At 37.4% G+C, this 6,358-nt stretch overlaps 1 long non-coding RNA gene across 1 annotated transcript; it reads right to left on the bottom strand.

The window, feature by feature from the left end:
• Nucleotides 1-1,870: 1,870 nt before the first annotated feature.
• Nucleotides 1,871-3,287, bottom strand: LOC136257468 (uncharacterized). Its single transcript, XR_010702021.1, has 3 exons — nt 3,098-3,287; nt 2,557-2,668; nt 1,871-2,371 (listed from the first exon to the last, which is right to left on the bottom strand). It is a non-coding gene; the product is annotated as an uncharacterized lncRNA (long non-coding RNA).
• Between the last annotated feature and the right edge of the window lie 3,071 nt (nt 3,288-6,358).

The following is a 6,358-nucleotide window of genomic DNA, read 5'->3' as shown; positions in this document are numbered from 1 at the left end:
GTCTTTTATACCAATTATGTATATGAGAGGAACATTATAGTGTATGTATATAGCAGTGATTACATACACGTATAGCTTGGGTCACTAAATGGCTATATACAGCGTAGCCTTTAACTTTCTAATGGAAAAGTACAAACAATTGCTCTATATACTTATGATATCTGTTAGTGCAAGAACTTGTGTTGTTGTACAATATATAATAAATAGATAGATGAGCACTCAAGCTATGAATGTCACAAACCAACTTTTCAAGCTGAGTATGCTAAACACAGTCAGTCTTATATGTAACTGCTGACTAGATCTGTGAAAAGGGTCTTATAGCCTTTCTAAATTTCCAAGTTTGACTGGTACCATACTCACAGGTCAAGTTATGTATTGCCAAGTACATGCAATTGGAAAGGCCATAAGATCCCTTTTGTCACTATATAGTCTTTCCCATTGGCACAGTTTTACAAACATAACTTGAATTCGGTATAGCAACTTGTTAATTTGGTATAATAGCAACTTGTTAATTAAAAGCTGTTGCACACAGACATGCATGGGTCAAGCACTTAGGTCAAGTGTTTGAAACACTTGCAAAAGAGCTTAAGCAAGGGTGGATTCTGCATGGTATTTGGTGACAGATTTAAATTTTCTATAGCATGCACATTTAAATGTAGGGGGTCTGGGAGTATGCTCCCCTGGTTACAAAACAAGTTGATTTTTTTGAGAAAACAAATAATTTTAAAGTTGCTATAGTGTGCAGTCAACTGTGCATGCGTATTTCCATTACATCCCCACATGAATTTCAACTTGTTGCACAAGCCATGCCACAAGCATAACATAATATGCCAACATGATTCACATGTATGTCAATGATATTGTTTGAGGTGTATAATTAAGTGTTATACCAAGGTAAATAATTGTACGCCTTGTGCCTCTTATGAATGAACTAGCTACTAGTAGCTAGCCATGTAACCAATAAGCTCAGTTAGTGGGTTGTGTGCGGTATGGAGGTTTTTCTACATAGTACTGAAACTATTTGATTTGGTCACTTGTGCCTAGCTGTTTCACAATAATTATTATGTAACAAAGTTTAAAATGGATTCATTAAAAGTTATCAAACTTGGGTATGTATAGTGTTTTCTACCAACCATAGGATCTGGCTTCAATTCACTCAATTACAAAAATCAAAATCAACGTGGCACAGCCTTGACTATTACTAGCTATAGTCCAGCAACAATATTAACTGTCTGTGAGCATGCATGGACTACAAGTGTATAATTATAGCTATAGCACAGACTTATACCTAAGGCTTGTCACCAACAAACTTTTATCTCCCCTGAAATCCTAGAATAGTCACTGTCCCAAAGTGTTTATGTTAAATAAAGGTTCCACCTTATGGTACAAAATAAATTGATTTTAAGCAAACAAACAATTTTAAAGTTGCTCTCTTTAGAGTAGCGTACAAGTGTATGCAATTACTCAACTTTGCATATTGCCAATACAATCCGGCACAGCATTAATTTATATACAAATACTGCCTGTATTTATCCCATCTATGTCTCAGTGTTGGAACTACAAGTCCAAAAAATTTACCTAGTAGCTAGACGTAGACTCAGACAAAACAGACCACAACCCCAACACTGAATCAGAATTGCATTGAAGTCATTTATACATTTGTGGTCTGTTTTGTCTTGGTATATAGGGAGTTCTTTGAATTAGCTGGATGTCTCAATGCTGACTAATTAAAGAATAAGTATATAGTATTGGAGCACTATTTTTGTTGTGAATCTCCACTTGAATTTCAACATATATGTTACACAACTCTCTATAGCAGCACAATGTAATTATTAATTGTGCCAAAAAGTTATACATGTATGTCATCGATATTGTTTTATTAGATGTGTGATATTCGTAAGGTAAAAAAAATTGTACCTTGCTAGCCTTACTAGCTGTGTTCTCTTGGTAGTGTCCACTATGAGAACATATGTAAAATAGTCGTTCTTTAATTTCTGTAAGAACAGAACAGTCACTTAACATGTTCACTGAGTTGTCCGAGACTTCATTATAGTATAGAAGTAGCAAACATAACATGATACATCAGGAACTATTTGTTATCATGTATATGTCTAATAGCTAATTCAAGGGGTAGCTAATGTCTTGGGATTCTTGTACACTATCTGAGAAATCCAATTAGAGAATTCCATTAAATATTTAGAAATCCCAAATCCTGAACCACGTACAAAATAGGTCATTCTTGTTTCCATCCATTTATGAGTTAAGTTACTTCCACCACTCTGTACAATGATTCAAATCGAAAGTGCAAAGTACACCTGTGTCTCTTCTGAAGTTCTTCTGATCCCCTCTCAGCTACTCTCTTAAATGCTTCCTGCACATGTATTAGCAAAAACGCAAGGTAAAAAATCACAATAAAAATTGAAATTAGAATTATAAAAAATTAAATACAGAAATATTTTTGAAATACTCAAATATTGGGACTCTCGTACACCATGTTGAGTTTTTGCGTAGGGGTTGACTACCCCTCAAGTTGATTACATAACAATTTTACAATACCTTCAGGTACGGGATGATACGTCAGTTGTGTTCTAACTTGGTAGATGTCTCCTCTTCATTGTTCCAGGTGGCAAATTCTGCCATATAGTAGAGAAGTTAAATTCTTTCTTCCCTGCAACAATTGCATAAACTTTTTTCAGTACAATAACAAATGTGTTACCACACTAAACATGTGTTGAAGCTGACATAATAATAATTTTGCTTTATTGTGCTACCAAGAGTTCATAATGTGACTGATCATGAATTTTGGAAATCACCCGTATGGGTGCGCATGAAATAATTAGACGTTTCATGTTTAGTGGGTTGCTAATAAGAGTAGGGCACAGTTTTAAAAATATTTCAATAATTTTCCTGTAAGTTAAGGTATTGAGAATGGCTTAAAACCATCAACAAGTAGATTTGCACTATAAAGTTTCTGATTTGATCATTAAATATTTTAGGTGTCAAATGCACCCATATGGGTGATTTTCCAAACTTCGGTCACATATATATATACTCTGTGTATATATTATGAACTCTTGGTACTATGTATAGTAGCTACCTAGAGAATCATGAATCATGATGAACTTCTTCACCAGCAGTGATGCAGCAACTCTGTGTTGGTTCTGTATGGCCTTACACCACACTTGAAAGGGCAAAGTTCCTAGTGATCTTGTCACCCTGAACTCCATGAGCTTCCTTGAGATGCTTATTTAAAAATTAAGGTACCTTCTGCTGTATGATCTAGTACAGACGGTACAGACATGTTTCACCTAGCATGCATAAAGAACAAAGTGGATACTCAATCATTGTATGTGGTGTATAATCTAAGTGCCATTCTGATATTCACTGAGATTCTCATCCACATTGCAGACAAGCCCTTGCAAACAATAGTGCTCAGTCAAGGAAACTGTGTGCACATCTGTTCTTGACAACTGTAAACTGTGCAAATGTACAGCAAGTGCTTGTTACACAACCTCTCTAAATGTATGGCTTGAGCTCTGCAGTACACTACTTTACCACCTATCACAGGGGCGGATCCAGCCTTTTAAAAAGGGGGGTTCCACTTTGGAATTGCAACTTCAGCCTAGCTGTAAGTTGAAGACCAAAAAAAAAAAAAGGTCATCACCTGCTGACAATAACTGCCCCTCACCACAGATGCCCTCACCAACTATATTTACTTATTTATAACTAGATACATAGCTGGCTACACTGCTCCTCAAAAGACTACTGTGACTGCTCTATTAGAGTATCTCGAGTAAGAGAGGCTCTTTCAAAAGGGGGGTTACATGGAACCCTTTCAACCCCCCCCCCCCCCCCCCTGGATCCACCACTGTATCATTCTGTAAATGCTATCCTACTAGGGACCAGTGAGAAGGCTTAAAGCCTGTGAATATAGGGAGCAGAGGCGTTGGAGAAGGCCAAAGAGTGAGGGGGCCAGGCCAGCTGTATGTTGAAGACTAAAAAAAAAAAAAGGTCACAGCCTACTGACAATAGCTGCTCTCCACCAATTATATCTCCTTATTTATAACTACACATACGTAGCTAAGTAATTTGCTACACTACTTCTCTGAATACTGTGACTGCTCTATTAGAGTATCCAGATCCTGACTGTTCTATTAGAGTATCTCGATCTTTTCTTGCAAACAGTGTCCCAAAAAGTGGGGGGGGGGGCCGTGGCCCCCGTGGCCCCCCGTCTCCACCGCCTATGATAGGGAGTCAGAAGCATGTAACTAAAACATGAAGCATAACTGGTAAAGTAGATAATAACAGCAACAACAACAACAATAACATAGAGAAGAATGTTACGGTAAGAAAAACAAACCCCAGACCACAGTGTGATCATGAATAAACCCAGGAACAGGCTTAAACCATACCTTTACAGTCTCCCTAAGTTCCAGCAAGTTAATAATTAGCTATACATAGGTCTATGTAAGCTCATAGTTAACAGATAAAACGGTAGTTACAGAAGACGTAGTGTGGCTACACCACCAGTGATTCAGTGGAGGCGGCAAAAGAAAGCACTGAGAGCACGATGTCAATAAGCAATGCAACTTGCAAGACAAATTAGTGATTGCTGTTATAACTTAGGCCACTCCAATTGGTAATTATGTTTCTCAGTTTCTGGTCCACCGCCCGCATCCTTTTTTGGAGAATGTGAAATTTCAGAAATACATAGGTAAAATGCCAGCATCACCTTTTTGAAAAACCTGGATTTCAGAAACAAATATTGGGCTGCAACAAGTATGCTAAATTTATGTATTTTATCAGTGAAAACCTGCAAGAAATGGGCAGAGTGCATAGCACGGATCGATATATACTCTAATAGAACAGTCAGAAATCACAAAAATACTCTAATTGAGCAGTCACTTCATTGTTGCTTTGTTGCTGAATTCCGCCCGCTCGCATCTAAAACTGATCAAAGGACCAGAAACATAAGGCCACTCCAAGTCATACCTTAGTTTCTGGTCACTCCCTAGCCAACAAAAGGATGCGGGCAGGCGGATGATCAGGACTTCAGGACTATCATAGACTCTTACATATACACAAGCAATACTGTTATGTTATTAATTTTGCTCAATTTACCCATTTCATATTGAGTTTACAACCAAGCTTAACCAACATTCTTATAGCATAAGTAGTTAATTATGCTTCTGCAAAGTGCACCAGGAAAATTGTTGATGGCTAGCTACACTGCTGAGCACAACAATGTGTAGCTAACACTAAGGAAAGGTCTGCTCATGTAGCTACTTTTGCTTTACAAATGAAATGTTTCATTAGCTATGTCAGGAAATTATTATTTATTAGCTAGCTAATAATAATCCAAAACTATATTAACACATCAGAAACTCTTTCAAATGTGAAGTCTTAGTCAACTATATATGCATGTGTTTCCAGCCTTCTATACAGTAAACCTTCAGTAAAGTAGCTGTCAAAGTTTTGAGTTGAGTTGTTGAGTGCTCCAGGCTAGTGTTTTTCAGTGATCATGTGGGAAAGCTAAGTTAATGTTTTAACTAAGGGATGCCATGCACTTGTTAATTTAGGACCATACTTGCAATTATTTAATCATGGAAAAGTTGAAGTTTGAGCTCACCAAATGTTACCGGATTTCTAGTCAGTATATCAGTGATCAGTAATAAGGAAGTCCAAGTTTAGATCCACTAGAAGAGTTACTAGATTAATCATTAGAGGACCACATCTGAATTGTTAGGAAAGTTTAAGCTATGGTATATCTGATCATTAGGCTAGTGATCAATGCTACATACATACTGTACTGAAGTTACTTACTGGCAACAGAAGCATTTACTAATAGCTATATAGCTAATCAAGGACAAGTCAAAAACGTTATAGTAGTATCTGTCTATTCTAGTATTAATGTTAAGGGTAGTGTGACTGCTCTATTAGAGTATCTCGATCTTTTGCAGTGTTTAAAAATCACTGTCCTTGGTCACGTACACTTAAGCGCCTGTAATATTAATAATAGTCCTCATAAACTGGGGTTCCAGTTTTCCATGCGGGCGGGTGACCAGAAACTAAGGTTTGACTTGGTGTGGCCTAATTACAAACTGGAGTGGCCTTATATACTACCAAGTATGCCCACTTCAGAATACTGTTCATCACCTCCATTGACTTTCTGCGTGTCGGCTGGCAAATCAAATCACGTGTACGCATGCGCACGTAATAATAATCTTATTTTCGCGGTGTGCTTCTCGTTGCACAGAATTTGCCGAGTGGGAAAGCCCATATATAGAGTTAATCACTCAGTGACCAACTAGGGGATTTTCGATGTTATTTCCCTGTACGTCATGTGGTAATAAGCAAA

The sequence above is a fragment of the Dysidea avara genome, chromosome 6 (assembly GCF_963678975.1).
Source record: "Dysidea avara chromosome 6, odDysAvar1.4, whole genome shotgun sequence".
In the NCBI taxonomy this organism is placed as follows: domain Eukaryota; kingdom Metazoa; phylum Porifera; class Demospongiae; order Dictyoceratida; family Dysideidae; genus Dysidea; species Dysidea avara.
Note: the sequence above shows the minus strand (reverse complement) of the source record. Positions and strands in the feature narration are given on the sequence as shown.